The sequence below is a fragment of the Taeniopygia guttata genome, chromosome 4 (genome assembly GCF_048771995.1).
Source record: "Taeniopygia guttata chromosome 4, bTaeGut7.mat, whole genome shotgun sequence".
Taxonomy (NCBI): Eukaryota; Metazoa; Chordata; class Aves; order Passeriformes; family Estrildidae; genus Taeniopygia; species Taeniopygia guttata.
This window is the reverse complement of record NC_133028.1, coordinates 65492360-65518379: the sequence shown is the minus strand read 5'-3', so window position 1 is coordinate 65518379 and position 26020 is coordinate 65492360. Positions and strand designations below refer to the sequence as shown.

Here is a 26020-nt window from a genome sequence, read left to right as displayed (position 1 = left end):
AGTTGCCTTTTCTGAAGTGGAAAAGTCAAACTAAGTGTCACAAACATTTTCCAACATAACAGCAGGAATGGAATATATCAAAGCCAATAATTATTGTTGTATTGCTAAATGCTCAGTGCCCAGGAAATTTAAATCAGGGCCTTTCCTTAACTTTCCTATACCTTCAGCTTCTTCCTGCAAGCACACAGGTAACTGCATGCTATCATGTTAGAAATAAGTATCTCTTTATCCACTGTAAACCCAATTTTTGGTGACTTACATGGAAAATTGCCTTACCCAGTGAATTTTAAACAGCTGGCCTATACATCCTTTTCATTCAGCTGTTTTTCCTTCTGGAGGTACTTAAATAATATCTTGAGGGTGTTTCCTCTTAATGAGGTAATAATACCCATATCCTGGGCTACATAAACTTGAGGCCAAAGGCCTAGGTGTTTATTAGCAGAGGATGTGGTTATTAAGAAATTTAACAGGAAGCACCCTCGAGTTATTATTTTACTGACATTTCTAATGATTATGCGTTTGAGAAATAATTGGTTGAAAAATAATACTTATACTTTTAAGAGGGCAGGTGAGGGAGAAGATAATTTATAGGTCTGCTCTTGGCAAACAAAGATTCTGTCAGTCTGGTACCTTCCCAAGTGGGTAGTGATACTACAGGGGGAAGGATCAGTTGTTGCCTTGGGCACCTGAGGTCAGCATTACTGCAAGAAAGCCGTGGAAGTTCTGCTTTTCAATTCAAAGAGTTGGGCTGTGCATCCTTTTAAGAGACTGCTGTTATTTGTCAGCAACAGAGGTAGGAAAGGCACATGAATTTGTCAAGTTTGTGTGTTGTTAGCTCTAATAAGTGACAATTGGCATCCTAATCCTCTTTAGTAAGGGAGTTTTGCCCCCAAAGGAGCAATAATAATGAGCTTAGCACTTAGAAAAACTGGTTCTCATCTCTGGATCTTAACTGGTTTTGCAGAGATGGACAGGGGAACGGAGGCCAAGAGCATGCCAAGATCCTGTCATGAGTAAACAGCAGTTTGGAGAAGACTCTGGACTCAGGGTCTGCTGTTCCAGTTGTGTTCCTTCTTCTGCCTTGTAATACATCCCGTGCTGCAAATATTTGTGCTGCATGAATAGATTCAGAGGCCTTGGCTGCACTTGCCAGGCTCCTACCACCATGGATAGTGTTTCATCTACAGAGCCTTCCACTTTGTGCCATGCAAATGTTGGCAGGGTGCAAACGTTCTGATGAGAATGTGCAAAGTGCTCCCAAACTCAGAGCTGAGCACAGATGTAGGTGTTTGTGAGGCTGGTGGCTGAGACAGATCAAATTATGCAGTTTGGCTTCACTCATAAGAAATCAAGTCTCATATAAAATCCCATCAACTTTCCTTTTATTGCTAGAGAACAGGAATTCAGTGCATTTAAACCCACCAAAAAAAAAAAAAAAAAAACACCCACCAAAAAAAACCAAAACAAAACAACCAAAACAAAACAAAAAAAACCCAACAACAACAACAAAAAAAAAAGCCCAAAAAAACCCACAAAACCAACGTGATTCAGGGAGCAGACATGTATCCACTTTTCTTTGTAGCAAAGTATTTTCAGGGTAACGAGCATCTCTGGGCCGAAAGTTTTACCAAGCTTGACACACCCTATGAAAAATACAGCAGCGGCTAAGAGCTGTGATGACAGCTTGTTTAAGTTGAATGTAGGATGCAAAGTTCCCGATGTCAGAACAAAACCACAATGGCTACTTTTGTTTTGCCTACAATTAACAGAACAAACACCTTAATAGGCAAAGAAGACACAAACAGATGTTCTAATTGCACATCTGTGTGAAAGTGATATTAGCTAGTTCCACTGTAGCTTGACCCTCTGCATCTTGGGAAGTTGAAGTCCCACAGGATTTGAATGATTTATTGATCTGGATGCAATGAATATTGCAGAAATAAGCTGCATTTCTAGGAAGTTAAATGCATCCTCATTTTGTGTAGCACTAATTCATGTTTGAAGGGAATTCACTCTCTCTTTAATCAGAGTGGAAATATCAGTGTTGTTCGCTGTATCCTTGAATAAGTGGGAGGAAAGATTAAATATGCTGAGGATATTATTTTGGGCAACAAGATGAACATGGAAATAAGGAACTTGGTTCCAGTAGCTAAATATTTCTCTTTAGGATTCTGAAAAGGATTTTGTGAAATGGACCAAAGACAAGCCAATGACAAACCCTCTTTTTAGCAAGCTAAAAAGCTCCTCATGCTCTACACTGAAGAATAATTTTGTTTTGCAGTTCACTATCAAGAAACTAGAAAAAAAAAACAAAACACCTTTCAAAATACACATGAAGCTTTTTCCTAAGTAAAGACTGGAAAACCTATTGACAGGTTTTCATGATGTTTCAGAAATAGCAACTAATGAGTATCAAGTGACTTTAGGACCACCTGTAACATAGAAGACTGCAAAATAATATCATTACCTCTATACTGGGAAACTGGATATAGTAGGTTTGTATTCAATTTTTAAAAAAATTTACTTATTTTGGAATATGTGATTACAGTGGTTTTGGTAATTATATATCTGGCACAGAACTCACTGGTGTGTGGTGCTTTGAGTGTTGTAGCTGTTCCACTGAAGTCACTATTTCTGTCAGACATGTGAAGACTCCAGTCCCAAGCCCAGTGCTGCTTTTTATCCTTATGTTTTCCACCAAGCTGCCTCTTGTTCCTGCCAACAACAGTTACACTGTGCTGAACTGAAGTACAGCAAATCTCTGTGTTTTAAAATGCACTAATTTTTCTATCCAGCTGTCTGAAATCAGTGCAGAGGATTAAACAAATGGCATTACAGCTTGATTTGTTCAACCTGTTTTGTGGGGTTTGTTGGTTTTATTTGTTTTGTAGGTTTTTTCATAAGCATCAAACAAACCTGAAGTTTATTTTCCTAAAGGAAAGTGAGACTGAGGAAGGCACTGAGTCCATTGCCATGTACTGTGGGAATGTATGTAAAATACAAAGCAAATATACCAAATCAATAAGAAGATACAAATTCATGCATATATTGTGTGTGTAATTCTCTAAGGATGCCTCCATTAATGACAGGAGTGTTATATTGCACAGCACTTTCACTTTAATATTATTTTTATATAATTTTGTACCTCCTTTTTGTGTCACCATGTCTTTTTTATTTTATTTTTTTCATGTGGTGCTTTATGGGTTCTGAAGTATTTCGTGGCACACAGAAATGCTTGAATTAAGAGGCAAATCTTTCATATTTATTTGCTGCACTAACATCTGAATTCTAAATTTCTGTTTATCTTTTATTAAGGCTGGTATCATCTTCCAGGTGTTTTCAGTTAACTCTTTGGTGTATAGCAAACATGTCATGCATGCTGTGTATTGTGTCTGTGCATTATGTGGAGCTATTGAAAGACAGTATTTACTGAGGAAATAATTTAGGAGTTCATATATATGATTTTAACAGCTCAATTTCCCTTTCCCTAGAGGTGATTTATATATAAATGTCAAATTTCAAATATACGACTCCCAAAAAGGCGGCCACAGAACACAAGACTGTGGTCATAACACAACTCTAGTGTCAAAGAAAGGCTGTATTTTAGGGCTCTGATGCCATTGCTATGAAATATGCCTTGATTTTGGTAAGAGCAGCTCCAGGATTACTAAAGACGATTGTACATTTCAGTGTACAACAGTTTAAAAGGTCAACAGCTTTTTTTTAATGTACCATTTATACTGAGCATTGATATTCTATTTTTTTCTGTAGGTGTGAGGGAAAACAAAGAGTTGTTCTGAGTCTGTGGGACAAAAATTATGCACATACTGAGTTTCACCTCATGTGGGCATTGACAATGTGAGGAGCTTGCTGTAAACACAGTGCAAGTCTTATATTGATCTGTATTCTTATAGATAATTTTTACAGCCTAGCAAGGACAAGGATACTCACAGAAACCTGTGCCAATGAAATGATGGGCATCAGATGCAGTGAAAATCAAACCTCTTCATTACTGTGGTCAACAAGAGTCTGTAGCTGGTCACTACTTGACAGCTCTTAAGATCCTCAAAAAATAACACTAAGATTGATCTTGTAGTAAAAGATACAAGACAACTTATAGGGACATAAAAAAAAAATTAAATGTCTTCAATTTATGTGGTCTGGAAAAGGCAAAAGAGATAATGTCAATTTTAATTACTGTTTTCTTCTGAACACAGGGAATAGGCCAAAGGGCATGAATGGAAATTAAAGAAAAATGGAAAACAGATGGTAGGAAGCATGCTACAGGAACTGGAATACAGGCAGCACTGTACATAGTTTACCAAAAAGAGAAAGGACCTTATGAGTTACTTTGTCCCATTTTAAACAACATTGTCTTATGATCTGTTGCACAACAACATTATTATTAAATCAAGGCCTCATTGATAGTAACTGCTGTAGTGTTGCCAGGATTTAAAATTCTTCCTTCTCCAGCTTTTATAAGACATCTTTGAAATACAGGTCAAGCAAAATTGGTTGCTGAAAGATAGCTGCATAAATTAATAGCCTGACATCCAAAAGTGCTGGTCACCAAAACCACCATATATTTCAGGGGATACTGGTTGAATACTTGCCATTTTGGAAAAGGTTGACATTGATTTAAATGCTTCAGCATGGGATTAGAAGCCTAATTTTAGTAAGCGCTTTGAAATAAATCATGTCAATATTTATGATGACATATTGCAAAGTGCTGTTGCTTTGTTTTAGAGGCTTTCATCTGGATAGGAAATCTTTTAGTTCAGGCAGAATTTCTTCAGCAGACTTCTCAAAGCTGAAGGAGCTGATTAGGAAATGGTGCTGACATGCAGCAGGGAGGTTTCAGACTTTGAAATCAGAAAGACTTTAAGTCACACTAAACCAAAGACTGTGTGAAACACAAACACCAAGTGGTAGTCCTGGCAATTAATCCTAGAATTCATGCTTGGTTCTGAAATTAATTTTTTTCCCCTCCAATCCTCCCCAATGAGGTTTTTGTGTTATGGAACATCATGGCAATTCTTAGAATGGCCTTCGTAGGAAAGGCTGCTTCAAAGGAGAGGGGAAAAAAGGCTGAATGGTTACTTGCAAGCATGTTAACATAAGCTCAGTCATCCCTAGGCTTCCAGCACCATGAGGGGAGAAGGTAATGAGGTCATGGGCTGTTTTTTTTAGGTTCTGAAGACTGACTTTGAGAACCGAGGAAAAGTAAATAAAGGATTATTTATTAAATGAAGAAAGGATTACCCATTACAGGATAAATCTTGCTTGCCTTACGTGTACAAACAGTTCTCATTGACTATGAACAAGTCAAATACTTACACAGGGCATTTATAACTTTTATGTAACCTTATAAAGCCACATATATTATTCTATGTTGTGGACTTAAACATCATGCAAAAATTAGTCACTTAGGTGTATAGTGAAAAAAAGCAAACTCATTTTTACTGCAGAGCTCTCCAAAGATGGAATTAAACAAGAAAATATCTTATCCATAAAAATATCCAGGCAACTAAGCAAGTTTCACTGGAGAGTCTCAATTGATGTGAGAACAGAGTGGCTGGGAAAAGGAAAGGAGGAGGATGTGAAGCATAAAAACATTTGGAAAGTATTTAAATGGAAAGATTCTCCTCCTCCTGCGCATTCCTGAGAGTCTCTCAGAGCACTGGGCAGGGCTAGCCCTGGGACACTCCTTGCTGGATCACGGAAACTTTTATTATGAGATGCTGCAGATTAATTTCAGAGTCATTTTCTTCTGGACCACCAGCTATAGTTACTCAAGGCAGATTAACCAGAACATGATTGGTTTCAGCCCCTACCCAGCAGCATGAGCTAAATACCAAGCTACAGAGGGTGCCAGCACAGTGTTAGCTGCTAACTTGGTGACATCATGGCATTTGGGTGTCCTGCTCCTGCCTCAGCTTCCCTGGCATCTGTATATGGTATGTTTGTATTCAGTGGCCACTTGTGCCTTAATATGTGGCACTTGGGGACATGGCTTAGTGCTGGACTTGGCAGTGCAGGGTTAACAGTTGGACTCAGTGGTCTGAGAGCTCTTGTCCAACCTAAATGATTCTCTGTCTGGTATTGAGTCACTTGGCGGTTTGTGCAGCCTTTAGCTGATGTTATGCTCCGTACACTAGATACAAAAATTTTTCTCATCATCTTTCATTCTCCTTGATTCAGTTGGAAATCACCCTGCTGTATGTTTCCCATAGTTTATCTTAGGAATGCGTAGATAATGACCTCTCATTAAAAGAGAAGGAAACATTCAGCCTCCTATTTTAATTTTTTTGGAGGAACAGCTGAATCCAAAGGGAAGATTTGGATGTTTTCCCCTCTTTCTTTGAAATGTCAGTTACAGAAATTGAGGAGAGCAGACTTGAATCACCACTGTACAAGTGCTTTCAGTGCTGCTCTGGAGTAGTTCACAGACATTCTTCTCCCTGTGGTGGAATATTTTGAAAACCCTTCTTTTTCATCTGAATTGCAAACGCCAAAACCTCAGTGTTTTTCGTGAGGAATTCTTGTCTTCTGGCCAGCTCAGTTAGCTTCACAGTAAGAACTCGTAAGTTAAGTCTATGGCAAAGGGAGGATTTTCACATTCATGGGGAAGCAGGTAGCAGCTGCTTTCAGTCATTTGACCTCCTGTAGCACTGAGATATCAGACATTAGAATCATGACACTATACAGAAAGTTATCAAATAAACTAATTCCTCAGGGATTTGACTATTATCTCTAATTTTTCTCCTAAGATGATTTGGTTAAACTTGGACATTCATCATGCAACTTAAGTTTATGCCAGGAAGTTTTTACAGCAGCTATCAAGTACTCCATGCTAACATTTTCCAAAAAAAAAAAAAAAAAAAAAAAAAAAGGCCAAATGATGCATTCTCTCAATTCCATGCTGAAGAGTATTTCCTTTCTTAATTTCTTAATCAGATTACATATTGGTATGGTCTAACCTGTCAGCCATAATCTGAGTTCTGTCTTCAGCTTGACCTATGCCTGTGTTGTACCTTTTGCTGATTCTGTTTCACATTAACTGAATGATAGAGCAGTTTTTAGCCAGCTAAAATATTTGACTGGGCTTTTCCTTGTGCCTTGTGTATGACAGCTACAGTCCTCCCTTGAGCAGCTCCTCCAGAGTATAGTTGCCAAGATGGCACTCCTAGAACATAGTTTTGAGTACCTGTTCTTTCCCTCAGTGTCCTCAGTCTGAAGGCCCTTCCTTCCCCCTCTGCTGGTCAGTCTTGTGATTCCTCCATCCAGTCTATCAATGCCTATTGACAATCTTGTTTTTTCCAACAAGCTCATCTCAACTATCCAGGAGGAATGGTAATCCCATATTCTTCAATGCTGTCCTTCAAACTCCTCTTCATTAGTGTGCTACCAATCCCTCTGCTGGGGAAGGGTGATGATGTACGTGCAACTTCAGGATGGTTTCACCATCTTTTTTGTTCTTTTCTCTGTCCAGATATTGCTTTTCTCTCACAGCTTCTCTTCCTGTGCATAAATTGGGAGTGAGTTAAGAGCTTTGCCATACCCACACCAATCGAATGTGAACTCAGCCACAACTCGGGATTAGGGGTCGCCTATCAGGAAGCTTTCCTGGAGTCCTGAAATAGTCCATGGAAACAAGAAAAGTGTTTTTTACTCTTCAACTCATTGCAGGCTGTAAAGGCTGGATATTCCGCTTGGTACTTCAGGCTATGCAGGTCCGGGTCTCAAGCAGTGTGGATTATTTGACACAGTTTGAGGCCAAAACTTTAGCTGCAGTTCAGAACATGAAAACTACTTTCTACTGGGTTGCAATATTTTTTACTTCATCACTTGAATTACAATGATTTCTTGTTGTGCCTGAGCAGAGTCCACAAACTCTGCAATTTACTGCTTCCTGCAACAGTCTGACAGTCCCCTGTGGGAGAAAAATAAGTTAAATAGAGAACTCTTTCCTCTTAAAGAATTATATTGATCTTGCAGATGCTGAGTTGACTTAGTGTTTTTCCTTAGAGCATTTGGCTGCAGATTTGCTATAGAGTAAATATAAGAGCCCTATCATCTTCTTTCCTCTTAAGCCTAAGCGTTATAATCTCTGTCAGTCAGTGTCATGCAGTTTTTCTTTTAAAGATGAGATGAAATAATACAAAACAGCTCTTCGATGTCTGTGATTTCCCAACTATAACTATCTAATTTCTCTCCAAAACCTGTGGTTTATATGCAGCCTGAATTTCAAGTGCTATATTTTATATAGAAAATATAAATATAAATATTTAAATTTGAGATATGGTTTACACTGTTCTTTCCTGGAGTGTTTTTCCTTGTTTCAAAAACCACAAGAGTAAAGCTCAAGTAGCCTGCTTGAGAGAGAAAATTCATCATGTGTCTGCTCCAAGGCTCTTGTGTTGTTTAAGGGCTAGCCAGCCTGTGGTAAATAATCCACAGATCCTCACAGGAGGCAATGCTGTGCTGGCTCACATTCCTTTTGGAAGAGCACAGGCTTGCATCTTTTGGAATCCTTCTCCTTCTTTTACCCCCTTTCTCTGAGATGGGAATGAAGAGGTTCTTTGGTCTCTGGAGGCTTCTGTGATGTTTATTTGACACAGACCTTTATAGTTGAATTCAGTTTGACTGGGCCCCTTGAGGTTGGTTTCCACATTCTGCTACAATATGTTCTTCCCTGCAGACTGTAACCTGAGTTACCAAAATTAGGAGGGCTTTGGCATGTGAAGAGTGAATCGGTCTCCTTTACATCAGGATATACAAAGATATCTATATAGATGTATGTAAAGATGTGTAAATGATATGCAAAGAGTACATGCCCAGCTGCTGGGTCTCGGCCAGGGAGCAGGAAGTGATTTTGCTCCCTGGAGACAACCTTGTGGGCATCATCAGACATGCATACCACTGCTAAGGTGATTTTATACTACTGGCAGCTTTGCCAAAATACACCAAAACCAAGTATTCTTTGCTTTTGTTCTGCAGAATTCCTGTGACTGACAATGACTCTGACAGGCAACTGGTGTTTCCACAGAAACTGTGTTTAGAGCAAATTATTTTAGCTCCCCTTATTAAAGAGGGAAAAAATATTAATGTCTGACACTGCATTTTACAGGTAATTGATTTTTAAAAATGACTCTGCGTTCTCATTTATGGCCAGGAAGCAATAAAACCACCCCCGCAGTTCAGTTCAGAAATTCACCACAGAGATGTTGCAAGCAGAGAGCCAGGAAAAGAGTTGAGTGTAAAACACTTTTAAAACCAGGCATCACATTTCTCTATAATGGTGGATAACCTCAATAATTTTCCCTACCTTCTCAGAGAACAAAGGATATCATACTCATGAAAATTACACCTCAGCCCTTCAAATGCTGCTGACCCTGTTATACAGCCTAATCAGAGATGAGATTTGTTTGAATGAACTTGCTGCAGTAATGAACTATCATGCCACTGGGCATTACTCTGGAAACAGCTTTCCTGAGTCAATCCCATGCTTCCCAGTAATGTTACTAAAATTTTGATGTGTTTCCCCTTATGGATTTTAGTGGCTGCAGGTGATTATGGGATACTGTGACGTAGCAAAAAATTACAATTTCTTTTTGAGACCAGGTGGAAGTGTTCTTCAGGTTGTGTTGCTTTCAGAAGGGAGCCTTTTGCTGGTTAGAAAAAGTGGTTGGTACTTTTGTTACATGAGTTTTGCAGTTTTCTCTGTGGCACCTTATCCATGTTACTGGGGCAACTGTGGCCTGAGACTTGTCTGCCTTATGGATGGGCAAATAATGTGAGCATTAAAGAGGCGTGCTGGGGTCAGAGGTTGGCTGATGTTTGTTTAATTGAGTCCTGTGGCACAAGCTGGAAAACCCTCAGCAGGGAGCATTGTCATTCAGGCCATAAGAATCCTGAAGGAGGTAAAATAATTTGAGTCTTGCATCTGGTGGATCTTTAGGGTTTGGTACACAGTGATTTAAGCTGCTTTTTCAATTTCCTGATCCTAAACATGCTAAATCTATTCTTGTGCAATGGTGAAACACAAAGTCCAGGCCCTATCATGAAAGATAGTTACTACTGTGTTTCTATTTTTGAATTATAATAAGATAGATTGTGCAGTGCTTTAGCATTTCCCTTCACATCCAGTTTATGGGGGGAAAAAAAGAAAAAGAAAGTAAAATGTGATTAAGAAGTTTTCTTCAGTTTAAAACAATTCTGTTCCTGAATGACATGGCTGGCACAAATCACTGATGGACATGAATGCAGAACGATGTGCTGAGTTTGCAGTGAAAGCTGAAAAGGAAACGGGTATTCCTGGGCAGAGAGGTGGGAATTTCCCAGTGTGCACATAGTGCCAGTGCGTGCCAGGAACAGCAGAAGATCTTTAATGCACAGAAGGGATTTAATGACTTAATGAACCTGCTGTACTGAATCAGTCAAAGCCCAGCATGCAAAGGTTTTAGAAAAACATGCTGACTTCTGGCAAGAACTGCTTATTTACTGGACTTCACTTATTTTATGGACCATGATAGTTCATTACTTTCGCATTATGTATGAGGATAATTACCAGAATTTCAGTGCAGTAGCTGCCTCTTTATTTTCTGGGAAAACTTCATGTATATACAGAAAAAAAGAGCTCATTTATACACATGATTTCCCTCAGAATACCCAAAAGCCTGAGGATGTTTTACCCAAGTGATCTCCCTGTCGGAATTTAATTTCACTAATAAATGAATATACTGTAGGCTATACCATCCGGGAGAAGATTAATAATGATAATTGTGAGAAAAAACAGAAGTATTTTAATGTATCATAAAGGTCAGAACCAAGTGATCTCCAACAACATCTTAGCATAAGTAAGGCTGCATATAAAAATGGGTTTGAAATTCTGCACATCCTCCCCCTGCATAAGGCAGAATAGATTCCTCATTTCCAGTTGAGCTGGGACAATTTATAGCATCTGGCAGCTCAGCTATGCACATTTTAAATGTATAGATTCAGAAGGGAATATTATTTTAAAAACATGCAAAGCATTGTTTTCAGAGAAAAGGAAGCAAAAGTTATGTATTACAAAAAAGTCAGACATGTCTCTGTTTCAGTTTTAGAAACCTGGCCTATATTCCTGAAGTAGTTTGGAACCACAGGCTTGCTTCCAAGGGGAACACCCTGCTCCCCGTGGGGAAGGATTTATGATTTTACTCAGGATGTATGAAACGCGATGATTTTGGCTGGAGTTCAGGAAACAGAAGAGGGGAGCAGAGTCTCCATTCATTTACACCCCTGCCTGTTGTTAGTGAAGTTTTAATGACAATGAACAAAGGCAGAACGTGGGTTGCAGGATGGGAACTGTGTGCTTTGTAAAAATGGCCAAAAATCAAATTGCTTCTGTGAGCAGGAGCTGCTGCTGCTGGCAGAGCTCTGAAAAACAAGGCTGCAGCTGAAAACAACAGCAGATTCTGAGAGCCCCCGTAAGGGACCTTCCTTCCAGACCCTGAGTTCATGTTCTCTCTGACCTACTGAAATGATCTGTTACAATACAGTATGAACTCAACCTTTGGAAATAGGAGCAGCCAGTAGTGTTTCCAAAATCTGTGGATGTGCAGACATGTAGCTGTATTCCCGGAATATGCAGGAACTTTTCACCCCTGAGCTGTACAAATGGACATCTGTGCATTTTGTGGGAAGCTGCTTGATGTGGAATTTTTAAAACCTAAGTAAAGTTCACAGTATCCAGTCATGTGAAGGAAATGCTTCCCACCGTTCCTTCTCGCTGATAGTTTAGGGTTATCTAACACATGGCAACTTTCCTTTAATGAGAGCAGTGTGTGTGGGGAGAATCCCTATCTGAAAGAAGTAGTGCTGAGCTTACATCCATTGCCTTGCACAAGGGAATTGCTCAGTACCCCTGAGTTTCAGGAGCTTGGCCCCTGCAGCATCCTCTTGCCGTGCCTTCCATGGGGCAGCAAGCTTGGGATGTAGCTGAGGCTGGCCAGGAGGGAGGCTTAAACCATCTGTACACTCTGGCAAGCCCCAGCTGCTGCAGCAGCCCTTGGGAGGATGTTGCAGCTGAAGACAATTTTGAACAGTCTGAAGCAGCTCCGAGCTGCTGAGTGGGGTCCCTGCAGGCCCTTGCCTGAGATGGAAAGTCCAGAGATTCTTGTGGATCCTTGTCAGCTGTGGGTGGTGACCAAGTATCTGCACTGAAATACGCCGTCAGTACCTTGAAAAGAGAGACACGGGCCTTGCTGGGTGGGAACAAGGCCCCTGCCTGTCATCTCAAGACATCTGCATTTTGTAAGCAAGGCAATAACCTAATGAAACACTGGAAGCAGCAGATATTGCCTGGGAGGCTGAAAGTGAGAAGGGAACTCATGAGCTGGGTTCCACCTGAGATCCGTGAGAGCCTTGAGGTCATTGATGAAGGTGTCTCGACTTGAAACCCTAAACTTTGTTTGGGATGTGTTGTGCACCAGAATAGTCAAGTATGGAGTGATATATTGGCATTTTATGCAGATGTAAGAGCTGCTCTGAAGGGAGGCAAGTTTACTATTGAAATGGGTTTCTTTGTGATAGAAATAAAAATAAAATGCTTGGCTTGTTTCACACCATAATATAGATTGAAATAGTCTCCATGGCCTCAGAGAGAGAGAGGGGGCTCATACCCACCACAGATATTTAATGTCAGCTATCATCACATTTTTCACATGGTATCCAACACATGCACATTATGGATCTGTGATGAAGGCAAAGCTTCCATGGCATCAAACTGGTCAAAATGCAGCAGCATGCCCCTGGGAAACCAGAACATCACCACTACAAGTGTTAGCCACTGCAAATGAAAAATTTGAGACTCTCACTGTACTTAACTGCTCATGTCTTTCTGCCTTCTCATGTACTAATACTCCTAAAACATTAAAATATCAAAATGTAATTACAGAGTAGATTCTTGACTTCCTCTCAGCTGGAATATACATCCAGCTGCTTTGTTAATATTGCCATTCAGGTACAATTTAAAATCAGCAGAGAAAGTCATTCCAGAGCCTGCACCAGAAGGTCACAAACTCCCTTTGAAAGCACTGATACTTCCTTTTGTTCACTCTTATGTATCTGATTACAAATTACTAAATCTTACTGCTATTTGAGAACTTTTAGATTCTAATCAGTACTTTGATGAATGTACAGCACAATCATGCAGATGAGTGATGTCACTCTTTAAGCACACAGCAGCATGCACAGACAAAAGGGTGGAGAAACCATTCAAAAGCTCTGGGACCTTTGTGATCTGGGAGGTTCCTTTGTAACCCATCCCGACTGTAAATTGTTGCCTAACAACTTGACATTGTTAAAGTGTCTAATTAAACCTTAAAAAAAAGCCCCATGCAAATACAAGATGTTCATCTTAGGTTATGAAGGGTTGCCTTTATGTTGGTAAAATGGAATGAAAATCCAGGATAAGGAAATGTTACAGAAGTTGACTTGAATAAATAAGAAGGAAACATGAGTAAGTTCAACAATGTCAGCATTAAAGAGCTTTTCTTTAGGAACTAGGTAACTTCATAATGCTTTGTGCTACAGCATAAGAGACTTTATTAAATGAAATACAGGTAGACATCACAGCCTTTCTTCATGTAATAGAAGAAAAACAATGTAACCAGGTGTTAAAAGATTTTTAAAAGGCTCTTCATAAAATGAAATGAAACCAAATGGTCAAAATGAAAATCATAAAAATAAACATAATCTCTGTTGTGTTTCTGCTGCAGGTGCCATGGTCCTGATCTGTTCTTTTGGTCTGTTTAAAACACTTATATTCAGTATTTTCATTTGGTGTGAAAATTCTATAGGACTATTCTTAGTTAAACCAGTGCTGAAGGATGTGAGGGCAGTGCTATGAATTTAGGAAAGGGAAGAAATGCAGAGGTCTGCTTCTGATACCTCTTCAACACCAGCTGGCAAGGGAGGATGCCTGTCCTTTCTGATAGAGTTTTTATAATTTGCCTGTGTGGTTATACTTTATGAGGTCAATATTCTTTTAATCTGTATTGTAAAGAGAGACCTTCCTTAGTTTAAAACATGCACCATTAAATTAGGATAATTGGGGAATTTCCTGTAAGAAGAACTTTCCTGTCACCTTACACTGTGTTTGGGTAGTAGTTTGTTATGTGGTGTACCTCTTCAGAGGTGCTGCTACCTTTTAATAATAACCTTCTTCCTTTTCTCTGCCAGGGACTTCTGACACTCTTGGCTGAAGTACAAGAAAAGGATTTCACACATCCGAAGTACAAGAAAAGGACTTTTCCCTAATTTTAGGTAATCAATGGTGTTTCTTGGTTGTAAATGGGGTTAAGTGATCTTGTTGTTGAAATAGTGTAAAAATACTTAATCACTTGCAAGTTTGCCACCAGAAGTGAACACATATTTGATGGTTCAGGTTCTGATGATAGTTATTAATTCAGTGCTTATTTTCAGCTCAAGAATATAAACCATCTTCACTGCTTCACTCGTGGAAATTAAGCCTGTATCTCTTTATTTTCCTATCCCCTTCTTTATGAGTGTGTATATATATATTTGTACTACTGCAATTGCCCGTGGTGTTTTATCTGGGAAGCCCATTGTACAAACCTAAAGCTTTTCCCTGCTTAAAGTAGGTTTTTCTTGCAGTGTCACTTTGATTATGGCAGGGTCCTGTCTTTTCAACACTTAGGCATGTTGTGTCACCACATGATTAACATTTAAAGCTGCTTTAGCAGTGAAAGTCAGTCTCACTTACATACTTTTCCCCCTTGTTGATCTTAATATGGGAAGTCACTATCCTCTAACTGGACAAATTTGTTTCAAAATGAGCTTGAAATGTATAGAGGTCATAGCAACTGTTTCAGTTCATATCATTCCCCCTTCTTCCTCTTCTGCCATCATCTCTAATACGTGTGATGCACTTTAAAAGATCCTGTGAATAAGATAAGCTGGAAGAAGTCTCCAGTAATTTTGAAAGGGATCAGGGAGTCTGAAACATTGGAAGGGGTCACCTTGAATCTGTGTATGAGAAAGGGAGGCATGCCAACCCAGATGGTCTTTCTTTATATTTTTTATGCTATAAAAAGGGGCATTACTGTTGCTTGCATGGAAGGGTTTTTATGATCAAGAGCAGAAGAAAAAGATTTAGAATTGTTAATATACTGCGTGAGTGCTTAGCCATTTATATTTACAGTAATTGCTTCTGGAAAAAAAAAATGTCCTTCTCCTGCCAAGTGTAGGAAAAATAAAGGCTGATTGAATTAAGTCTGGGAACCAGTTTGATTAGAAACTGAAACAAATCTCCTAGGACTCTAGAAACCCAGTTCATTTGTGGCATTCCTTCCATACCCTAATGGGTTCTGATGCTTGATACTGAATGATAAGAAATATTTGTTTCTGAAAACAGCTGTTGTGGGTTTGGTAGTTTTGAACCGCTTTTGAGAGCTGAATGTAAACCATAAGTATGGGAAAATGCAGGCAAGTCAGATTGTTCCTCCAGATAGGACTGAAACCCATGGTCATTGCTTCAAAAATGTTCACAGAAAAGTAGTAGAATTACACCTTTCACTTTTGGAAAGAAAAGCAAGACCACCTTTATTCTGCTGAGGCTGTACAGTGTCTGTAACATGTAATGTGTGCTCTGTGACTTACAGCAGGCGCTGGGTGGTACCACAGATCAGCATTTTGGTGTTTTCTGAACGCTACCCTGTGCCATTATGCTGGGATGGTGCTGGCATTGCTTCAGAACCTGATTAAAAGAAAAACATTTCAGTTCTGCACTTGTGTTAACATTACTCAGGCCTCCAAATGCTTGAAAAACTATGGCCCTGCTTTCTAACTTTTCCATCAGTCATTAAAACTTGCAAGGGATGCTTGGCTGTAAGTGCCTTGCAGGGTTTGGGGGCCTTCACCTTTAGCATGGTTTCAAGTGCAAACTTGAAAATTGGTTTCTTACAGCATTTTGTGGGGCACAAGTTGGGAGCTGAGAGCAACAAACTCCTTTGGTCATGAGATGAGCTTCACTTCACTCCTATTGTTTCCAGTCACCACAGGTAAGTTAGGTGTGAACTCCTTGGGCCATCCCTAATGTACCTTACAGGCTGAAGACTTCTGTGTGTCACATTCCCTGAACAAGCTTTGTAGTTGTGCACATTTTTTTCCTTTATCCCTAATTGTAAAGATGGTATTTAAAAAATAAGTTCTGTAGTGACAAACGCATTTCATAGGTAACTCTGTTTTGCAGGTAGCTCTTCAAAAATGATGAAATTAACAATAATTACCATTTTGTATAATGTATAATTATCTATTATTTGCAGCATAAAGAGTGAATAGTGGAAGTAAAGATCATGTCATAACCTGCAGTATGAAGTACTAGAGAGGAGCACCTTTTTAGTGTGGTTGCATTTTTGATCATTCAGAAATTGTGGGAAAGTATTTCTAAAATACAGCATGGGCAGACACTGAATTTCAAATTGGATTTTGTGAAGCAGACAACACAACAATGAATTAACACTGACTTAATTTTAAAAATATTTAAACACCTGCTTTTTGGTATCAGCTGATCATAGTAGAGTCTTGTTATTGGAGTATTTTTATGCCTTTTGGCCTATTTTATACCAGGACCAAACAATGTAAATTTAGCCCATACTTTGGAAAAAAGTCTTCACCCACTTTGATGTTCAATGGAATGATATTTGATAATTTTACAACACTTGCAAAATGCTATTTTTTTTTCAGAGAAAAGTGTGTAAAGAACTGTGTGCATAAGGAGTGCAGTGGCAGTTTGCATACACAAATTTTGTGCAAATAGAATTAAAAACCCCCATGTGGTGTAAGCTTGAAGTGTAATGCACAGACACTCTATGTGTAGCTGTGAAAAAAAATCTTTTTCTTACCTGGGCTCCTTAGAACAAATTCATCCTGTTACACGAGGGTGATACACTGAAATCTGTTTTATCTTCTGCCTTAGCAACACAAAACTTCTACAAAAAAAAAATAGGAAATTGGACGCTTTTGGATTATAAACATTTCCAAAATACTGGACATAAGCATATATGATTTATTGACTGTATTCAGGAAGTAGATGGAATGAAAACTTGATGAATGAATACATTTAAATGATGGTTATATGACATTTACCAAATATTTTTGTGACACTAATCTGGGGAGCAGATGGGAGGGATGGAGGAGGGATATAGATGATATTTCAATGCATTCTTGCACATTTTCTGTGGTTTCTGTTTGGTTTGGTTGTCTGTTTGGTGGGATCTGCTGCATGGCTCCACAGTCACTCTGATTCTATGCCCAGAGCATTCTTGGGTGCACTTGAAGATTTTATGGCTGTTAGTTAAGAATATAGGTTACCTCACCTCCCTGAAGGAGCCCAAATAATTTTTAGAGGGTTCTGTGGACATGAGTTCAGTCTCAGGCATAGGAAAAAGAAAGGATTCATTTCACCCTGGAGACTGAGGAGGAAGGAAGGAGGCTGAGGAAAGGAAGGACAAGGGACCAATGGAAAGATGGGCAAGAGAAAGTGAGAGAAAATATCAGGTCTAAAGAGGAGTATGAGTGGAGGGAAAAAATTGCAGTCAGGCATTGTTTTCCTTTGCTTTAAATGCCCCATAAACAGAACAGTCAACAGGCAGACAATTATAGCACCAGGCACTTGAGATTACATTAGGGTGCAGAACAAGCTTTGCTCTCCATGGTTTATGATATCCTCTGAACCCTCTGGAAGGATAAATGATATAACTTGAGGTGACTCATACAGGAAAGCAGATAATCAGTGGTGTGCCATAATGCAAGTGAGAAAAAGACAAAATAGTCAAAGAGTGCTTACACTGTGTTACTTTTATCTTCTGATATTGTTTATCATATTGGTATTATCATGATTATTTGCTAATGTTATCATATCACCTAATGACAAAAATTCCAGGCTTGGAGCCAGGATCCTAGACAAAACATCCTAATGCTTAAGGCAGTTGCTCCCTTTGCTGGTTATTAAATTGTTTCTATGAATGAAAATAATGATAACAAGGGAAAATGTACACCATGCCAGGACCAATTTCCTGCCACACCAGGAGTGATGCACACAACAGCCTCCTGCAGCTGGAATGATGCTCTGGGATGGAGTGAGGACCTGAGGAGTGTGGCTTGACTGACCTCTGTGTGTTGTTGGCACTGAGATCCCAGATGCCTCATTTAGTCCTCCAGGCTGCAATACCTTCCTGCACGCTGAAAAATGAAAATGCAGGGAAATAGGTGTGGCAGGGCAGGGAGGTAGGTGCTCAGGCTGAGGTTTCAGTATGGATTTTCTGTAGGGATATCAGTTTCATGGCAAAGTTAAAACCTTCCCATCCATATCTGCATTTTACTGCCTTTTCTCTTCCTGTGTTTCTACTTATTAAGTTATGCTAAAGGGTACAGAGGAGACACTTGATGAAAATAGAGTGCCCTGGTTTTTCCAAAAAAATACTAATAATTAAAAAAACCCTATCATCTGCAGTTTTACAGCTAACCTTGATTTATGTGTCATATTTTTCTAAACCCCTTTTCTTAATCCTTTTGTAGGCAGACTTGACATTTCCCAGAATTAGCTAATGCTATACCAGTAAAAACGTCCCTTGAAAAAGGGAAATATAAGGAACTTTTCTACCAAGGTTGCATTCAATCATATTTCTTCCATTAGATCATGCTTCTGTGGAGTTCCTAGCCTCTCACTGAAAGATTCTGCTGGATCTTGAACTGCAGTGAGTGTCCCTTACATTCATTAGTAGCTTATATTGGAAGCAAAGGCTTCTGAGCTTTTCAGCTGTTGCTCAACAACATTATTCTTAGGCAGGAAGGTGAAAATTTATTTACTGAAAGTAAAATATTTGTTCTGGCCAGAATGCTATTTTTGCCACTAGCACTGATGCCTTTTAGATGAAATTTTGGTAGTAGGCTAGTAAGCCTGTAATTACAAACACAGGTGAATTTAATAAAAATTCAGTCTGTTCTCATTCCTTTTGGTGTAAATCCAGAGTATTTTATTGAAATTTATTGCCATCTGACTAAACTTTGTTTCCAGGGGCTGCCAGTGTACACAGCATTTGGTGTTATCAGCCCAGGTATATTTAGATTTTCTCATCATCATAGAAAGCAAGGAAAAGGAACCAATCTACTTCCAAGTAGCCAGGTGATATAAACTCACGTTACTAATTTGACAATTATCTGGTCTGGTAATTATGACCAATGGCAGCATCAACAATAATAATAATTAAAATAATGAAAAACTGACCTCCTGAAGGAAGTATTTCTGTCCCTTACATGCAGACAAACTGAACCCAAGAGGTTAAACAGCCTGTCCAGCAATCCCACTCTGAAGTTTCACCTCCCTTTTTGAATGTCCCAGAATTTCCAGTTGTGATCTCCTAAATGGAGGCATTGGAAGTGGCAGTCAGAACTTGCTGGGGAGGTTCTGAGTGTGCTGCACTGACAATGCCAAGCACTTGAATGCAGATGCTCTGAGCTCAGTGGTAGCTGCCTGTATTTAGCAGCTAAGCCTAAGATTTCTGCTTTACACTTTTGGATCCGGCCTGGGCTTTTTCCATGTCAGAAATTATTTAAACAGCTATTAGGCCTGCAACAAATTGCTGTGGAAAGATCAACAGAGCATGGAGAAGCTCTGTTTACAGGGTACCAGTGACCACTTGCATAACAAACCTGTCAATGATTTATGAAGTGTGCAGACATGGTAGCACAGAAAGTCTCACTCAAAACAATTGATTACTCATTGCTGCATGGTTTCAGTGATCTCCTCATCTTCCTGGATGTGCTGGACAGCAGGAAGGCCCTGCCCTTCTCTTTAGCACCTGATGATCTTTGGACAACTTTGCTGCCCTCTCTGTAAATGAATGTCAGCTTTCCTACACAAGGACAGGGCTGGCTACTGAAGTACAATGCCTGTTTTATTTGAATGTTCTCTGGGAAACAATTTAGAGAGCATCTATATCCAACAATTCCTGTGCTACAGTCTTTGTACCTTGGAGAGTTAGGTCAAGGGTTTTGGATCAAAGCCTACCTGAGACTGCACACATCATGGGGCCCAGGCAGAGAAGCATTGAATTTCTTGCTTAAAATTGGCTGTTAAATGCAAATGCATCCTCCTTTGTGTCCAAGCTGAGTGTTCTGTATTTTCTCCAGGCAGCAAACTGTTGAACAGATTCCACTTCATTTCAAGATCTTTCCATCAGGCTCCTGATGAATTCATTAAGCTATATATTCATTACAGGTGATGAAAGGTATATAACCTTTCCAGAAAGGAAGTAGTCTGCTCCATAAATAAATCTAGTTTTGGAAATTAAAGATGTGCTAGCATGAAATACCTGGATCCAACAGTGCTGAAACATGAGCAAAGTAATTGTAATGTCAGCTTTGGAAGGAGGTTGCTCACAGTGGAGTGGATGAACCTTGTGAAGTGTCCTGATGGTCTGAAACTTCAGGCTTTGCTGGATCAGGAGAGAAAGTACATTCCTTCCCAGATTTTTCTCTCAGTTGAAGCTTGATCGTGGTATTGCTGTTAAATTTGTTGGCAGAGGGAATTGCCCATGGGTGCACTTTCTGTAGCAGCTGCATGCCAATGAAAAATGTTCTATAGCCACGGCAGCATTAGAGGATCTCTGTGGTTTTCCTTAATGACTGGACACAGTCCTGTCAAAAGTATATTAGGATACAAATGTAATCTGTGTTTGTGAAAAATCAAACATCCTAGCTAAGACCTGAGCAGATCCTCCTCAATGCTGATTGTGAACAAGGTAGGAACCAGGTCTAGTAAAGAGAAATATAAATTGACATCATATGAAAGCTGTAGCGTTTTAAACCTGTAGTAGTTTTACACTGTAGTACCAATACATGATACAACCAATTTAAATGCTATTATAATTCTATTTAAGTTGGGACTGTCCCTCTCCACTCTTTCCCAGTAATTTCATTTCGATCTTGTGCAAAAGATTTTGCCCTGGATGAAGCTCTCAAAAGCACTGTCAGGCTACCGTGGACAAAGGGGCTACAGTCAGTCACTTACCAGACACAATATACTGTTTTACAGTTTAATGCAGACTCAAAATAAGAGCCACATATTTAAATTTTAGCGTGACAAGTCATGTGCACCCACAAATCACACTGCTGTCATCAGGGTCTTAAAAAAGCCATCTTTTTTGGAGAAAAAGTACACTAATGCAGTTAAACAAAGCACATTACAGGAGAAGGAGAAGTAAATCTACAGAAGGCAATTTAGTGTACTACCTATTAGTACCTTTTAGGACATTTTTAATGTGCTTCAAATACTAGATAGCAAGCTGGAAAAAAGTGTAATCAAGTGTAATCTTCCTTCAAGGATGTATTTCTTCCTTCAATATAAATATTAGTGTCTTAAAATGCAAGTTTGTCAGTCAGTGCATGAATGACAAACTTATTATGCTGCAAGCAAATGCTTCGTGCTATTGGAAGAGTTTTCCTTAATAAAATGCAGAGGCTAGAATGTTAAATCTTTTGAAGTTGCTCCTAAACATGTAATATTTAGCTTGAGAAGCAATAGTGAGGAAATGAACATGATAAGAGCTCATTCAGTAACAGCCCTAAATTGATTATTTCCTTCCTTATGTAAACTTATCAGTCAGCCCTTTGGGCTCACTTCCGAATAACCAGCTCAGCACAAGAGTCTTATCACAAGGAAATGGAATGTAAAAGCCCTGACAATTTTGATAAGGCACGTACTTTGGTTATGATCCTATCTCTCCTCTCCTCCCTTTTAAATAATTCATCTGCACTAAAAGGGGAGATGCCCTCCCTGTAACTTTGGTATAAATAAAAGTTGATGTTGTTACAGTCAGAATTAACCCTGATTATTAGTCCTGCTGGTTTCTCAGAATATTCTCGGGCAAAGAGACTTGAAGATACATTGAAAATTACAAGCAGCTTTGGAATGGAGCAGCATAGTGGTCTGCTTAGATGATATCTGAGTTTTTAGAGACTCTTAGGAGTTTTGGAGATAATCTAAAGACTCTCAGTTGGGTGGATACTGCAGGAAGCTTAAGACTCTCCTTTTTTATTTGCCACTTATTTATTTGCCATCTTTACCTCACCCATGCTGCCGTGGGTCTGACACCTACTTGTGATGGCAGAAGCCAGATTGAATAAAGATCCAACGGCTCACTGTGCAAAAGCCAAACATGCAAACTTTAAAAAAAACCCTACTACACAAACACCAAACCACACACTCAAACACACATAAGGCAAAAGAAAACTGACAAGCAAGCTCTACCCACCAGCCACCACAGACTAAAACTTCATAGTTTTACCAGCCAAAAACACCAGCAGAACAGCCCCAAATACAAATTTGACTTCATTCATTTGTCCTAGTAAAATAATAATTTAAAGGGGTACGTAACAAGTTTTGTGGTTCATCGCATACCAGGACAGCAAAGCCTGATAAAAGCACTCAAATGACAGAACTGGTTTCGTTTGAGATGTGATGACATGCTCTTAAGCAAATGTTAAAGGCAGCAAATCCATGACCCAGTAAAATACACTCCAGACCATCAAAGTAGTTCTACAGCTTGATGAAATCCACTTGTCCTCCAGCAAGAATGACCTAAAACTCTTCAGAGGAATAAAAAAAAAGTGTGGAGGAATTCAGAAAGAATGTTTTTTAAGCAAACAGTGACATACCAAAGTTCTGTGTAACTTTTTCAGTGAAACCAGAAACTAAGCTAAACTTACCTGATTTATTTTTCCCACAGAAACTCAAATCTTGAGTTGTTTTATGCAAATTAGGGAAAAGCCATGACTGAGGCTGGACTGACAAATAATTTTGATTGGCTGCTTACCCAAACCTCCTATAAGGAATATCATCCTTATTCATCCTTATGAATACTTATCATCCAAACAACATCTCATCATTGTGAACCAAAAGGTGTCTTAGTTCTGGCAGTGTTGAAGTGCATGGTAAAGATACTATTGATCTTAATAGGATTATGATTTCTCCAGAATTTTAGTGATACTTTTCACAAGGAAGCCCTTAGACTATTTCACATGATAGCCTAAGTACTTTCTATTGAAAAAAAATGTCGCAGTAACAAGTATTTTTGGTGAAGCAGCGGCAAAAATAAGACTGGAAAAAAGTCATGTAGCAAATCCAGAATGTTCTTACAGGCACATGAGCTCACAGAGGAAAGGAAGGCTTTTTGATGGGAGGTATGGGATCAGAGTAGGTTAATCTGTGAACTTTCTTAACTGTGCTTTCTGTACCATACCAATACCACCACACATGCAGCAGACTGTACCTACTAAAGAGAAAATCTTGTTAACATTTCTGGCGAAAAAAAATCAGTATTAGCAGGGATAAGGAAAAAGCTATACATTTGCACAGTGAATGCTAGGTAGCAAAATAAAAGAGGTGTAACTGCCTTGCCTGTCATTTATTTCTTTGGGCCCACAGTAGCAAAGTCCTCAGGGAAAGAAATTACAGTAGCAGATATTATCTTATTTTACTGCTGTATTTCCTATCTTAAATTAATAGTGCGTAGGATTTTGATTATACTTGATATAATTAATCATGAATCTGTTTTGTTATAGAAGCCAGTAAAGAGCACTTTGCTGCTCCATGAAGCTTGGCTTGTTTTATGGAGTTTAAATTAGGGCTTCGAGATATTAGTGAGGTGGACAAATACCACTGCTGAAATTCTCAATCCAACCACCAAACACAATTTCTGCATAGCTGAGCCTTCTCAGGCTGGGTTCTGCCACCCTCACTGAATGGAGTACTATGCTGTGAGAAGAGGTGCATGGAAAAATGTTGTGGTTTGCTTAGAGGTGGCAGAATTGGTTATTTATTTAGGTCAAACAGGCTCAAGTACTTGGAGACCTGGGGAGCTTATGTAATGCACTGGCATGGTATGAAGGAGCTGTGTACAGGAGGAGAGGCACAGATGGAATAACTGCACACTCTATGAGCAGGTGTCTGATGACATTTCATGGTGACCTGGTGACAATTGTGTGGCCAGAAGTTTTCTAGTAAAAATATCTGCAGAGCCCCAGTGAAAACAAGCCCCATACAATTCTCAAACAAACCACATAAAATCAGACCCAACCAGAAAATTGAAAAGATTCTCATACATTGTGCTTAATAGTCATGAGGTTTAGGAAACACATGTTGATCACCTATTACCCAGGCCAGTCTTCAGGCTTCTGTATTACTTTGTAAGAACTTGGGGTGAATTCAGGTCTCAGGCATTTTAAAAGACAAAGCAGTATGGTTTTATTTTCTTGAAACTTGCAGGAGCTGTTTAGGGAGCTCAGCTAGTCTGTATGGGTTAAGCAGAAAGGAATAAAGTCAGGGTGGTTTATTAACTAACAATAAATGTTTCCTTCTTTGCTGAAAGAGATTGTGGCCTATTTTGCCTGTGTGCTTCACATGGCAACATCAGGCTGTGGAAGCAAATCATTATCACGTCCTGGCTCCTTCTTCTCAGTGTTGTTTAAAGCCCAGGGGGGAAGGATGATTGTCAGATTAGGTGCAGGTCGTTCTGCTTTCCTGAGAACCAGCTGTTTGCAGGTACCCTGGAGGGGTTTGGCCCTTGGCTTTGTTTCCATGGACATGTAATGCAGGTGAGATAATTGAGATCTGAATCACTGCCTGTATAAATGGTAAAAATAACCTGCTTCAGACCAGACTTGTGTCCATCTCAGCTGGTATAACGTGATCAGCCAAAATATATGATCTATAGTTGGTATTAAGCTGACTTCTGGCATAATAGGGTTTTTCAATGTGTTTTTTGGTGATATAAGGATATAAGCATTGCACACCAATCTGTAAAGCTGCTGTATTTTAAATGTATATTAAATTCTCTACTGTACAGTAGCTGCACCACGGAGCAGACTCCCTACCTCTTTTGGTGAGTTAATCTCGTGAATTAGCATTACAACGCAGCTTGAAGAAGCTGCCTCCCCTTCGATTTCCTTTTCTTTTGTAGTGGATCAGTCATTCACAGGACGCTCTTTGTTTCTGGAACCACGTCTTTGTTTTGCCAAACTTTGTTCCACCCTGTGTCTAGTAGAGACCTGTTCCAAGATGTGTTCCACTGGCTGGGAACTGGCACAGGCAGCAGAAATGGTTTTTTGCAAAACAGTCTCTGCAAGCATTTTATCTGCTCCCCGCCCTACAGAGGAAAGATTTTGTTGAAAACAAGTAGACCTGTATGAATTTCCCTTGGGAAATTCTCCTTAGATATCCACATTTGAGGAAATGGCCCATACATCTAAGTATGTAAAGAGGTTTCTCAGAGATCTATCACAATCTGTGACTCTTCAGTGCTACTCATTTGTGTAATGTGTTAATGGGAATACATTAATAAAGGACCACAGATTGTTCTGCTTTTAATGGTTCCAAAATACAGAGTCAATTCTTTGAGTGCATTTGGCTTAATTACATCTGGTATAAGAGTTTCTTCAGGTGCTGGATTCCCTTCTAGTGGTGGGAACTGCATCTTCCCCATCAGATCCAGTAATCTTAATAAATGCAATCTACACTCAGTAAATTTATTTTGTGGGGTGTTGTTGACTCCTGAGACTTACATTTCCAAAAGTGACTTTGTCCTGATGTAAATACATTGATATTCCCAGGGTCTGCATTGCCCTGTGCGAATTTCAAGAGGAAAACAATAACAAGAAGGCAGGGAATATTGGAAATGTTTGCTATTAAGTTGGAAAGAAGTCTCACCAAACCTCAGATGATTTCTTTGTGGATGAAATGGAAGAAAATGTTTCAAAGGAACTGATGAAGCATAAAGTGAGATTCAGGCTCATAGAGGAATTTGTTCAGTATGAAATATTTTGCAGAATACAAATTTTCATTGAAGGCAGATGTGAAAGGGTCTAAGATAAAAATACTTATTATTTTTAAAAGAGTGAGTAGTCCCTGTGTCTTATCCTTATGCACCTGACCTAGTGCCATGTAGATGGTTTC

General features: G+C 39.3%; 1 long non-coding RNA gene across 11 annotated transcripts in view; it reads left to right on the top strand.

Annotated features, from left to right (window-relative positions):
• Nucleotides 1-26020, top strand: part of LOC115494806 (uncharacterized) — a 237415-nt gene that overhangs the window by 118622 nt on the left and 92773 nt on the right. For 10 of the 11 annotated variants that reach the window (XR_012055791.1, XR_012055792.1, XR_012055800.1 and 7 more), the window contains 2 exons: nt 14227-14310; nt 15973-16067. This is a non-coding gene — a long non-coding RNA (uncharacterized lncRNA). The remainder of the gene's footprint in view (nt 1-14226; nt 14311-15972; nt 16068-26020) is intronic. The other variant, XR_012055797.1, reaches the window with a different exon arrangement.